Source organism: Pristiophorus japonicus, chromosome 6 (assembly GCF_044704955.1).
Source record: "Pristiophorus japonicus isolate sPriJap1 chromosome 6, sPriJap1.hap1, whole genome shotgun sequence".
NCBI lineage: Eukaryota > Metazoa > Chordata > Chondrichthyes > Pristiophoridae > Pristiophorus > Pristiophorus japonicus.
In genome coordinates this window covers 188,170,194-188,184,400 of record NC_091982.1, presented here as the reverse complement: position 1 = coordinate 188,184,400, position 14,207 = coordinate 188,170,194, and positions in this window count along the sequence as shown.

Here is a 14,207-nt window from a genome sequence, read left to right as displayed (position 1 = left end):
CCAGGCATAAGCTGTGAGGGCAGAGCCCAGAGAGAGACACCCAGGGCACAACAACACTGCCCGAGAACCTCTTACAGAACATGGTGACCTTGGCAGGACATAAGCAAACAGGAGATGTTAATATAACAGGTGAGGTGATAAGAGAGGAAACTAAAATGGAGGAGAGATTTTCCTCATACATTTTTGGCAAGGTGAACCTCACCAAACCTTGGGTGCAAGCCCTCACATGGGCAGACTGCCCAGTGGATGCTGCTGCCCAGTGGACAGTAGGGAAGGACCACAATTGCAGGGCGGAAAAGGCCATCTGGCTTATCTGCTTCACTCGCCAAGTCCGAAAGCTCGACCAGCGGGTGAAGGACTTGGAACAGAGTCTTCAGAAATCAGAGGAGCTCTCTGTTATCCGGGCTGCAGTTGGGAACAATCTGCTGGCTGAATTAGCTGAAGAGCAGCAAGGGAAGAGGCAGTTGGAGGAGACCTTCCGAAATAGCCGGGACTATCTTCAGTGTCAGGTCACTGAGGCCAAACGTCGTGAGGGGTCCCTCCGGGATCAGAACTCTCCGTACACCCAGAAAATTTGGGAACTAGAGAATAAATTAAAAGATGTACAGGCAGCCTATAAAGTGGCCAGTAGCAGTGAGTTTGCAGATCACGGTCCCTGCCAGGAGCGGATTAAAACTCTCACCCATGCTCTATCCCAGGCAAAGGTCCTGGAGGGTCCACAGGGGACAAAGGAGAGTATTGGGGGGTAGAGGAGAATCCAAAGGCAAGAGACGCCCGACCACCTCCTGAGGCACCGGTGGTTTGTCCGGTGGGGTACCAGGAGGAGCGGGGCGTGCAGGTAGTAGCATACCCAGGGCTGGGGGCAGGACCAATGTGTCCCACTCGGCAGCAGGGATGTGAGGTTCCCGCCGAGGGTCAGGCGACCAGGCACTGTCTGCTGCACTGGGTATGGTGGGACAGCCAGAGGTAGAGGGACCAGCGCAGAAAGATCCTGAACCAGGGCGGATGTGCCCGGTCAGGCAGCACAAGTACGGTCCTCCACAGGGAGGTGGCCAAGGTCAGGGAGCGCTGGAGAGCGACTTTATTATTCCCCATGGAGTTCAATCACTCAGGGCCATGGTGGCCCATTTGGCCAAACTCACTCGCAGCGGGAACCCGTCTATCCACTTCATGGAGGTGATGCAGGCAGGGGAAATTAATGGGTGCGACGAGGAAGAGACAGCCAAGCTGCTGCTCTTCTCTCTGGACAGCAAATTGTACCAGGCCCTACTGGCAGAATGCCGGAAGGGGCAGCGCACATTTACTGAGGTCCAGAGGGCCATCCTTGAGGCTATGGGCTTCGATGACGGCAGTCCTTTCGAAGGGGTTGAAAGGACAAGGCAGCTCGCAGGGGAAACCCCAAAGGCATTTGCGGACAGGCTGTGGGTGGTATACCACGCAGCCTGTGGGGAGCTCCTCGACCGGGCGAATCTTTCCGCGGTACAGACTGGCCGCTGGCTGAGGATGCTGGTGGCAAACTGCTTTCCCCGGCTCAAGGCCAGGGCAGAACTGTGGTTCGATTCCCGGGACCCCAACCTCACTGAGGAAGCAGTGGTCAGGCAACTGGCACTGGTCCAATGGAATGGAGGAGGGGAGGAGGAGAAAACCTCCAAAGGTCGGGTAAATGAAGTAAAACCCAACTCGATTCCCAAAAGGAAATGGCACCAGGAGGGTGGCCGCTCATCTGATAAGGAGGGTGTGTGCTACGGGTGCGGGAAAGCTGGGCATTTTAAAAGGGATTGCAGGAGCCCAGTAAAGAGATATGGGGGGAGAAATCCTTCAGGAGCCGCCCAGAGTGGGGGAAGTGGAGCGAGCTCCTCACCATCCCTTGACGAGATAGTAGCTGCAGTGAGGACAGCGCTGGAGGGGACTGGGAAGGTAGCCACAGCAACAGGCAGGGAAGCATCAGCAACCCTGCCAGTACAGAGGCCGTGACTAGCCCAGACCCAGCCTGCATACCTGTGCCCACTAGAATATGACCCCTGGGGACGACCCTGGGTCAAGATGGAGGTTGAGGGTGTATTGGGTATTTACCTTTTGGACACTGATGCTTCTAGCACGATAGTCCATTTGGAGGACCCCGCAACCTCACCTCTATCAAACGGGGTGCCGTATCAACTAGTTGGGTTCACAGGAAATGAGAAGGCTGGGTTTTTCTCAGTCCCGCTCGCAGTTCGTTTAGGAGCACTCCAAACACAATGGAAGTGCGTCCTGATGAACTGGGAGCAGATGGCAAAAGGGATCTTGGGGGCTGATTTCATCATCGCTCGCCAGATCCTAGTAGACTAGTAGACTTGAGGAATGACTGTCTATGGGGCACAGTGGACATGGGAGCAGAGGGAGAAGTCATGGTTATTGATAAGAAATAGGGAAAAGGGACTCTGTGTACAATGAAACCAAAAGGGGGTTACGACCTGGAGGTTCTGGTTGGTAACACCCCGGCCGAGTACCGGGCCTATGTGCAAGCAAATCTTGCAGCATTTGCCACCCATAAACACGATTGTGGGAGAGTCACAGGAGTGGAGGTTAGAATAGATGGGGATCCCATGTCCCACCCGCAAAAGCAGTATGGCTTTCCCCGAGAGGCAGGAGCAGACTTGGAGACAGCTTTAAGCTCGCTTGTCGAGCAGGGTGTTTTGAGACTCATAGCCACCCATGTCAACTCCCCGCTTTGGCCGGTTAGGAAACCGGACAATTCTTGGAGGGCTACGGTGGATTATTGGGTGCTCAATAAAAACATCCCAGCTTGTGCTCCCACAGTAGCGGCGGTTGCGCATCTGATAGGGGAAATCCCTACATCCGCAACCACGTTCACAGTGTTGGACATATCCAACGGGTTCTGGTCTATCTGTGTACGGAGGGAAGACCAGTACAAGTTTGCCTCACCTTCCGGGAACAGCAGTATACATGGAGCTGCCTCCCACAGGGCTTTCATAATAGTCCCAGCATCTTTCACCAATGCATGGCGAACTGCTTAAAAGGCTTCAGCCAACCACAGCAGCTGGTCCAGTGAGGAACACGGTCCACTGCTGGCTGAACTACTGGTCTTACTGAAGAAAAGGGTTTTTAAAGTTAACCCCAAGAAAGCCCAGCTAGGTCAAGGAGAAGTAAAATTCCAGGGCCTGACGATAAGGAAAAAGGGCCATTGATGAGTCTAGAAGAAAGGCAGTGCAGGAACTCCCTGTCCCTAGGGATGTGTCAGGGGTAAGGTCTTTCCTGGGAATCACTGGCTACTGTAGGGACTTCATCGAGGACTATGCAGCCACTGCCGCCCCTCTGCTCAGACTCCTACATAAGGGGGTTGAGTGGGAATGGGACAAGGGCTGTGAGGCAGCATTTGTCCGTCTTAAGAGAGACCTGCAGGTAGCACCAGCCCTAGGGGCAATTGATGGGGAGGAGGAATTCTTCCTGGAGGTGGTAGCAAGTGGCGACAGCTTAAGTGCAGTGTTGCTCCAGGAGCGAAACGGTCAGCTGTGACCAGTGGTGTACTCCTCCAAGGTCCTCACGGAGGTAGAAAAGGGATACTCCAATTGTGAGAGGCACTTGCTTGCCACCCACTGGGCAGTAAAGAGAGCTCAGATCTTTACCGGAGTATCCCCCATTACACGCCTCACCCATCATACCCCGACACAGATGCTGTTGGACGGGAGAATTAAGGACGGGACAGTGAGCAGTGCTAGAATCACTCGCTGGACCCTCCTCCTCTCCCAAATGAATTAAAAGTCAAGGGCATCTGCGAGCCCAGGCTCGCAGCAAATTTAATCTATCCAGGGCAGCTGCATAGATGCTCTGTGGAGGGGGTATGGGACATCAACTTTGGATTTCGGGCAGGGATACACCCCACAGGCCACGAGATCTACGTTGATGGCTCCAGTTCAGTGTCCACAGGTACAAGACTCACGGGCTGCGGAGTTTGGGATCCCAAGGCAGGGATTGCCTTGGCTCTTAAACTCCCATGCACCCTGAGCACCCAGCAGGTGGAACTCTCGGCGGTGATGTATGTGGTCACACACCCCGAGGAATTCCCTACCCCATACACGATTTGCTCGGACAGCATGTTCACTTGCAATTCGTGTACAGAGTATCTGCCGATTTGGTCACGCCGGGGGTACACCTCTGTGGATGGGAAGCCCCTTGTGACCAAACCCCTGCTCGAAAAGATCGTGGCTGCAGTGGGAGAAACCAGGAATGTATATATCCATAAGGTAAAAGCCCACTCCAAAACTGAGCCACGGGGGGAATGTAACCAGCAGGCAGACCTGCTGGCAAGAGAAGGTGCTCGTACAGGTCGCCCATGGGACCCATACGAGGCAGGCAGGATAGCAGCAGCAAGAAGCAAGCCAGGGACACAAGGGAGCGTAGGGGCGGCTGCGGCCCCGGACCTTAAAGTAGTCCAGATGCAGGATCCGGTGCTGAAGGCTGCCTTGGCTGCTATCAAAAAGGGGGAAAAGGCGGAGGGCCCATACAGTGCTGCAGATATTGCTGTGCGGGAAGGCATGTTGTTTACAGGTGACAAATGGGTAGCACCGCCACAACACCGGAGGGAATTCCTTCAGTTGGCCCATGAGGGTCCAGTTGCGGGACACCCTCGGCCGGAATCTACCTGGCAACGGGTAGAAAAGGCAGGGTGGTGGCCAGGCCTCCGGTAAGACGTCCGCGACTTCTGTGCGGGCTGTCTGGTTTGCGCTGCAAACAACCCAGACCCTCAGGAAAGGAAGGTGTCTATGGGACACGTCAGGCGGGTAGAGGGACCATGGCAGTCGATCTAGATTGACTACATCGAACCCCTACCGGCCGCCCAGGGAGGTTATAAATACTGCCTCGTCCTGGTGGATGTGTTTTCCAAGTGGGTGGAAGCCTTCCCTTGCCGAACAGCTACCGCGGTGGGGACTGCAAAAATCCTGGTGAGGGAGGTGTTCTCTCGGTGGGGTCTACCTCAAATCGTGGAGTCCGACCGGGGAAGCCACTTCACCGGCCAGGTGATGCAGGCCACCCTAAAGGTGCTGGGGATAAGCTCCAAATGGCATGTCGCCTACAACCCTCAGTCCTCAGGCCCCATAGAATGCCTGAACCGGACCCTAAAGGAAAGGCTGCGCAAGGAGACGGGAGACTCACCGAACAAGTGGGTGGAGGTCTTACCGTTGGTCCTCATGGGAATCCGGGCCAGTCAGTCAAAGAGCACAGGGTACTCACCCCATGAGCTGATGACTGGCCGGATCATGAGAATCCCAGTGCATGTGTTGGCGCCGGTTCTCACCGAAGGGCAGCTTCGAGAGGTGAACCGGGACCGCTTCGTCAGGAATCTGTTTGAACAGATTCACTGGCAGGCGGCCAACAACATGGGTAACATCACCCTGCCAATCGGCTGCTGCTGGAACCCCGCAGTCACCATGATTGGGAGGTGGGCGACCAGGTGATGGTGAGAAGTTTCGCCCGGGTCGGGGTATTTGAACCACTGTATATGGGACCATAAAGCATAGTCGACAAGGCTAGCCCTATGGTCTATGCGGTTCAATTGCCTCGCCGGGTGAAGTGGTATCACATTAATCAGTGTAAATTGTTTGACCCCAAAAGAGGTAAAAAACAGAGGGGACGAGCAAAGGAAGGGAATCAGGCACTGGGGGAAGAACAGGCCCCGGTGGATTTGGAGGCTCCGGAGGAGGCAGCGGGCCCCGAAGTTCTACAGCCGGAGATGGTTCACTGCTCCAGTAAGGCTATCCCACCACTGGGTAGAGGTTCCCAGCCCACTAACAGAAGTAGGGAGAAAGGCTCTACCATTAGCAAGGTCCGAGGGGAAGCTGAACCTCCCATGGTGGATCAGCTGGGGTTAGCCCAAGAGGTGGAGGAGATAGCATTGCAGCCCATAACGTGGGACTCTACACCGACAGTAAGGAGGAGTGACAGAGTACCACAGTCCAGGCCACCTGGTCCCCTGTTTACTTAGCTCCCCGCCCCAGACCAAGAAGGCGAAAGACAACAGAGAGGGTGCTCTGTTGCGCCGGCAAGGGTCTCCCACCGATTATCCGGGGCTCGGGAGGCCTTGGAGGGCAGCACAAGACTCATTAAGGGGGACTATACGAGCCCCTCAGCGGAGGGCATCCTGGTCCCCAGGGTACGGTCAGCCGAGTGGTCAACGACGCCTGTACAGTGACAGGATGTAGCCTGGCCACCCGTGGACGGGTGGCGGTGTATATATTTTCCCTTCCTGTTTTGTTACTTTGTGTTGTGTGCATATGTGTTTAGGTAAGGCAGTGATGGTTGGGTACAGCATTTTTATGTTTGGAACATATTACGCGGGCCGAGCATGGAGAGGTCTCTCAAGGCAAGGCCATGTTCTTATTGCCTTTCAGATGTCAACACCTCCCTACTGGACATTATTGATGCTGGTATCGCTAAGGATCTGCACCGGGCACCGAGGGGACACCGAGGACTCCCTGGTTTTCGGATGCTCCGGGGGCAGAGCGCCGACAGTGACCACAGGAGAAGGGACCCCGGCGGCGGATGGCCGGGTCACCTACTCCCACGAGGGGAGATGGCCTGGGTGGCTGGGATCGAACTCCACCAAGTAATCCAACCATAAGGACTTTACCTATGGAGAGGCCTCCATCCCCTGCCCGGAGATCACCGTGGCCACTTCCAGAGTGAGAGTGAGAGTGACAGAAGGCAGGAAGGTATGCCTAACTTGCCAAGGGGACATACCTCTGAGATGGTGCTGGTGGCTCAGAAAGCTCAAGGGGGACGTGGGAGACCGATACTCAGACTGGGAACGTCTGGATAATATGTCGCTCATTTTGGCTATCCCATTGCCCCACTACCTGAGAAACTTACAGCCCTTCTCCAGGCAGTGGATTTGTCTCAAAAACATTTTTACACCATGGAGCAGAAAACGGAAATTCTAGCAGGGGAGATTGCCCAGATTAAATCCCCAGCATGGTGGGATTTGGGGATACGGGCAGACATACCTGCGTGGATCTGGGTGGGATCGCATGCCTTAGTAATCGGCCAACTCCTGATTGTAGCATATCTGCTAGTTACAAGCTGTAAGCTCAGGAGAAAAAGAAAAAAGAAAGCAGTTCCTCAGGCTACTACACAAACAGGAGAGCCGTTGCTAAACACTCAAGGCGTGTAAACAAAGCTTGACCGCAACATTTAGGCGGTTTTGTTATTCCCAGGGATGACTGCGTTTTCAGACATGGCCCCTGGGGAGTTTGCAGGACAGGTTTCTTTGTTTTACGGTTTATTCTGTCTCAATGTACAATTACTGCTGTAACTTTAAGTACATATATGTATATTGCGTTCGTATATTGTAACCTGTTGGATTCTGTGTTTTGTACCGCTTTAAAAGGAATTACAATATATATCGACGGGATCAGTTTAGAGTTAAACTGGGGAAAGTTGGGCAATTTGGGAGACCTAGGGTTTTCTCACCACCCTGAACTTTGACACACTCGTGTGGTGTCTGACTGTGTTAGATGGGGGATTATGTAGAGGAGGACGAAAACCCCCTCATTTTACCCAGAAGGAAAAGGGCTGTGGGATCGGTCTGTGCTGTGAATTGAAACCGAAACGGTTTGACCTTGGCAGAGCAGTGATTAGATGGGGGAGGACACCGGAGGGCCAATGGTGGGACAGAGTCAGCCCGAAGCATGGAGCTTTCAAGCCAATGAGAGAGCACTTGCTCGAAAACTGTGGGACTGACTCATCGCCATTATCGGGCTATTGTCTTCCCCATGTTTACACTATGGAAGGAAATTATGCAGACCTTCAGAAAACTAGGGAACCCAAAACAAACCAAGGGCCTACACAATGGCTACAGGAGACCAACCCAATCAATCCCTACTCAAACCTTGAGTAGGTTAGAGAAAACTGAATTGGAGGGAAATTATGCAGACCTTCAGAAAACTAGGGAACCCAAAACAACCCAAGGCCCTACACAATGGCTACAGGAGGCCAACGCAATCAACACCGACTCAAACCTTGAGTAGGTTAACATCAGTGGAAAAAAACCCCGCAATAATCTAAAACTGCTGCATTTTTCAAAATCACAAAGCCCACCAATGGGAAGGATCGATTTCAGCACGAGAGGCGGACTGGATATCTGGCTATAAAAAGGGATTTCTGACGCATTGTGTGTGTTTTCTTGCCCTCATGATCCAACAGCCAGCAAGCCTCTCGACACTGAAGGAAAACCAGTGTCCGAAGACACCGAAGATAGAAGAAACAAACCACCAGACTGCAGAAGGCACAGTAGTGAGTATAACCTCTGGTCTCCAGAACTCCCAACTCAGTTAGGCCAGGAAAGGTGGGAGGTTGGGCATTGTACTACTAAACTTGTGTAAAGATTTTCGTTGTGTCGGTTTAGTGGGATTTAGGGGGATTGTTTTGATGGTGTATTGCTGTTTGTTGAGATACACCTTGTCAAATAAATTGGAAGCCTAAGTTCCTCTTGGAATCACCTTGTCTCAGTTCTATTGTATTACATCTCCTGATCGTGAGTCTTATGTCAGAACAGTGTAAGGGAAGATAGGAGCGCCTCGTAAACGCTCAACTGTGTGTCACAGGCTAGGGAAGAATGGGTTAGGAGTGTTTGACACTCAAAGCTGCCTCACAGGCTAGGCATAAGCTGTGAGGACGCACGAGTATCAAAACCTCCTTCATAAGCTGTGGACACAGTCTCTCCAGGGATGCTCTTGCAGCACTCAGGGTACCTCACAGGCCAGGCATAAGCTGTGAGGGCAGAAGCCCAGAGAGAGACACCCAAGGCACAACAACACTCCCCGAGAACCCCTTACATTGTAGATGGTGCACACTACAGCCACGACTGGTTGTGGAGGGAGTGAATGTTTAAGGTGGTAGATTGAGTGCCAATCAAGCAGACTGCTTTGTCCTGGATGGTGTCGAGCTTCTTGAGTGTTGTTGGAGCTGCACACATCCAGGCAAGTGGAGAGTATTCCACCACACTCTTGACTTGTGCCTTGCAGATGGTAGAAAGGCTTTGCAGAGTCAGGAAGTGAGACACTCGCTGCGGGAATACCCAGCCTCCGATCTGCTCTTTTACCCCCAATATTTATGTGGCTGGTCCAGTTATGTTTCTGGTCAATGATGACCACCAGGATGTTGATGGTGAGGGATTCGGTGATGGTAATGCCATTGAATGTCAAGAGGTAGTGGTTAGACTCTCGCTTGTTGGAGATAGTCATTGCCTGGCACTTGTGTGGCGCAAATGTTACTTGCCACTTACCAGCCCAAGCCTGAATGTTGTCCAAATCTTGTTGCATGTGTGGATGGACTGCTTCATTATCTGGGAAGTTGTGAATGGAACTGAACACTGTACAATCATCAGCGTACATCCCCACTTCTGACCTTATGATGGAGGGAAGGTCATTGATGAAGCAGCTGATGATTGAGCCTAGGACACTACCTTGAGGAACTCTTGCAGCGATCTCCTGGGGCTGTGTTGATTGACCTCCAATCACTACAAATCTCTTCCTTTGTGCTAGGTATGACTCTAGCCAGTGGCGGGTTTTCCTCCTGATTCACATTGACTTCAATTTTACCAGGACTGCTTGATACCACACACAGTCAAATGCTGCCTTGACATCTAAGCTAGTCACTCTTACCTCATCTCTGGAATTAAACTCATTTGTCAATGTTTGGACCAAGTCGGTAATAAGGTCTGGAGCCTAGTGGTCCTGACGGAACCCCAAATGAGCATCAGTGAGCTGTTTATTGGTGAGTAAATGCCGCTTGATAGCACTGTCGACAACACCATCCATCACTTTGCTGATGATTGAGAGTAGACTGACGGGGTGGTAATTGACCAGATTGGATTTGTCCTGCTTTTTGTGGACAGGACATACCTGGGCAATTTTCCATATTGTCGGGTAGGTGCCAGTGTTATAGCTGTAATTAAACAGTTTGGCTAGAGGCACGACTAGTTCTTGAGCACAAGTCTTCAGCATGACAGCCGGAATATTGTTGGGGCCCATAGTCTTTGCTGTATCCAATGCGTTCAGCCATTTCTTGATAGCATGTGGAGTGAATCAAATTGTCTGAAGACTGGTTTCTGTGCTGGAGGGGATATCAGGAGGATCATCCACTCGGCACTTCTGGCTGAAGGTGGTTGCAAACGCTTCAGCCTTGTCTTTTGCACTTGCATGCTGGGCTCCGCCATCATTGAGGATGGGGATATTTATGGAGCTTCCTCCTCCCATTAGTTGATTAATTCTCCACTACCATTCACGACTGGATGTGGCAGGACTGCAGAACTTTGATCTGACCTGTTGGTTGTGGGATTGCTTAGCCTTGTCTATAGCATGCTGCTTTCGCTATTCAGCATGGCATGTATGCAATCCTGTGTTGCAGCTTCCCCAGGTTGGCACCTTATTTTTAGGTATGCCTGGTGCTGCTCCTGACATGTTTTTCTACACTCCTCATTGAACCAGGGTTGGTCCCCTGGCATGATGGTAATGGTAGAGTGAGGGATATGCTGGGCCATGAGGTTACAGATTGTGGTGGAATACAATTCTGCTGCTGCTGATGGCTCACAGCGCCTCATGGATGCTCAGTTTTGAGCTGCTAGATCCAGTCTGAATCTATCCCATTCAGCACGGTGGTAGTGCCACACAACATGATGGAGGATGTCCTCAGTGTGAAGACTGGTCTTCGTCTCCACAACGGCTATGCGGTGGTCACTGCTACTAATGCTGTCATGGGACAATGCATCTGTGATGGGTAGATTGATGAGGACGAGGTCAAGTGAGTTGTTCCCTCATGTTGCTTCTCTCACCACCTGCCGCAGGCCCAGTCTGGCAGCTGTGTCCTTCAAGACTCTGCCAGCTCGGTCAGTAATGGTGCTACCTGTTATGTCTTCAGCTGCTCTAATAATGACTCCACGAGACAATGTGTTGTGCTTGAACTGTAGTGACCTTAGTCCAATGTAATGTAACTCCAGAGTGAGGATTACAAATGGTGGCCTGCCTTTTATACTGGCCTGGCACACCTGTACAGGTAACCTACAAGTCTCCCACTGCGGTGCCCTCTGGTGGCACACCTTGTAATAGTACGAGCAGTAACCATGTAGGATACATGACATCACTCTCCCCCAAGTCTTTAGTGCAAATCGCTTTTGCATTAACTGTGCTCTGGGCTTAGCTCTATCTGGTTGACCCTTGGAGGGTCGTTTCCATCTTGGATGAGTAGGTGGTGTTTCATTGGCAGTAGAGTGGCTGATGGTTACTGTTTGTGCGTCTATGACCACTCCATTCTCTTCCCCCCCCCCACCCCACATACAGATTGTGCCGTTGGCTCATTACATTCATATACATTCAAGTCCCCCAAAAAATTTGCATTTTCAGTATTGCATTCGTGGTAGCGTGGTGAGGTAAGTATATTTGAATGTTGAGGTACATGCTTGGAATACACTTGGAGTCAGTGCTGGGGTCAGCACTGGTGCGTGAGGACAAACTAGTGCCAGAACTGCTGGATGGTATCCAGGTAGTCTGGTGGCGGCGCGGTGCCCAGTGCTGGCAGTGGGAACCCGGTTGGCTCAAGTTGCCTGCTCAGGGGGCTTTTGCCATTGCTTCTAGCATCGGGCAGGTTCACAGATGCCTGTGACCTCCCTGTCCTCTCCTTGCACCCTGGGTCACTGCTGCTCCCTGAAGGGCCGTCGTCTAACAGTGCACAGGGAACTGCTGACTTGCTTGCCTGGGCGTTACTTGGTTTGGGATCCTGGCTGGTCCCAGTCCCATTTGGGAAACCCGTTGCGGGTGACCCTTCGTTCCCGGATGTGGCCTTGGTGGCGATAGGGTCTGGGGGCTGCGCCTTAGTGCAGTTTGCTCTTTCAGGCTCGTGGCGGTTGGTGCCATTGGGTGCCTGAAAGATGGAGCTGATCGGGGGCAGGATATTGATACTGTTGCTGTTGCCCTCCTGAGATCGCTTGCTCTGCAGCTTGTATATATTAGCTGCTTGTGCATCACTCTTGTCCCAGGGATGCAGGCTGCAGCATTGGGTAGCTCGCTGGACCTGTATGCTCCCGATGGGTGTTTGCCCGCTGCATTGATGGTATGCAGTTGAAATTCTACATTGCACAACATTTCATTACTTATTGTACATAACCTGTAGCTCCAATCATGCTTATTGCATGTACACAATACTGATCATCAATTATACATTTTACATCTAACTCACATTTGCTATTACATTGATTGGGAGTGTCGTTGCGGTTACATTGATTGAGAGTGTCGAACTGTCCCTTTAAGTGTGGTGAATTGCAGGCCTCTTTTAAGAGAGCCTTGCTATCTTTACCCCAATCCTCTTCTTCGATTGGTGCCACGTGTTGCTCCATCAACGCGGCACCTCGTGTTCCGGCCGGCGTCATCTTTTTGTTCAGCGCCTCACCTCTCGGTTTGGGTGCCATCTTTTTTTTATCCGCGATGTCAACTGCTGTGATCCTTTTCTCCCCGGGTTCCTCCACCGAAGCTGGGAAGTCACGTCTGGATCTGATTCTCTTCCTCCGGAGTCCTGCCACTGGAGCCTGGAAGGTGCGTTCGGGTCGTCTCAGCTGGATCATCTCCACGCAGTCATGCTGAGAGATCTGTGCCTCGGGTGCTGTGCTGGTCTGCTCTCTGGTGCCAGATCCAACCTCAGGCGAGGGCTTGTTTTGCCTCTGAGCGTGGGGGACATCGATCGCTGGAGGGATGAAATCATCCCAGCTCCAATGGATTTTCTCCATCCACCTTCTTCCGAATAGCGTTAGTCCATCACCTGGAACAATCAATAGGGGTAACTTGTGCACCGCGCCATCATGGAGTACCTTTACATCCGCACTACCAACGACTGGGATAAGTTCATTGGTACAGGTGCGTAGTTTTTTTGCCTGAACCGGGACCAACTTGGGTCGTTCAGCCTGATTGTCCCATAGCCTCTTAAAGACTTCTTGATTCATTACTGACTGGCTCGCCCCCGTGTCCACTTCCATGAAGACTGGAACGCCATTTATCTTGACTTCCATCTTCAATGGAGAACATTCGGTGGTGCAGGTAAGCATGCTATATACCTCATCGTGGGGTTGAGCTGCCTCTCTGACTATCGCTTCATAATCCGTGCTGGATTCATGGCCATCTGAAGACTCTTCATCAACACATTGAGTCATATTCTTTTACACATTCGCTGGAGATGACCCTTTGTGCTGCAGCCTTTACATACGTAGTCTTTAAAACGACACTGGTGAGCCCTGTGATTCCCTCCGCAACGCCAGCATGGTGCTACTCGATTAGCCCCCTCGGCGGACTCTGAGTTAAGGGAGGCCTGTTCTCTCTCCCCTGAGAAGATTCACGTTCTACAGTCCAGCCTCTAAAAGTCGCCACTCTGTGCACAGTACTTGCCAGGTTTGAGTCCTGAGGATGAGTCATCCGCCCAGAGCTGCAGGTCGAGGTCATGAATGCTTGGCTCACGGTGATGGCCTTCTGCAGTGTGACTGTGGTATCCGCAGATAGTAGTTTATGAAGAAGGTCCTCATGGTTGATTCCGACAACAAAGATATCCCGCAGCACTTTCCTGAGGTGGTTGCCGAAATCACATGGTGCCGCCAGCCTCCTGAGGTCTGCAGCATATTTCGTGATCTCCTGGCCTTGGGGCTGTCGCTGTGTCTAAAACCGGTGTCTGGCTGTGAGGATGCTCTCTTTGGGCTTGAGTTGTTCTTGGATCAGCGTTACAAGCTCTTCATACGTCTTGATCGTTGTCTTCGCTGGTGCCAGCAAGTCCCTGATGAGGCCATAGACGGTGGGCCCACAACTGGTTAGCAGGATAGCTCTGCGCTTATCAGCCAATGTGGCTGGATTGTCGCCTGCCAGGTCGTTCGTTGTGAAGAAATGGTCGAGCCTCTCCACAAAGGCTTCCCAATCATCACCATCGGTGAACTGCTGCAACGTACCAAGACTAGCCATTTTCACGTGAAGGTCCGTAATCTCGTCGCCAATTGTTATGTCTTCCTATGCTCTAATAATGACTCCACGAGACAGTGTGTTGTGCTTGAACTGTAGTGACCTTAGTCCATTTAATATAACTCCAGAGTGAGGATCACACATGGTGGCCTGCCTTTTATATTGGCCTGGCACACCTGTACAGGTAACCTACAAGTCTCCCACTGCGGTGCCCTCTGATGGCAC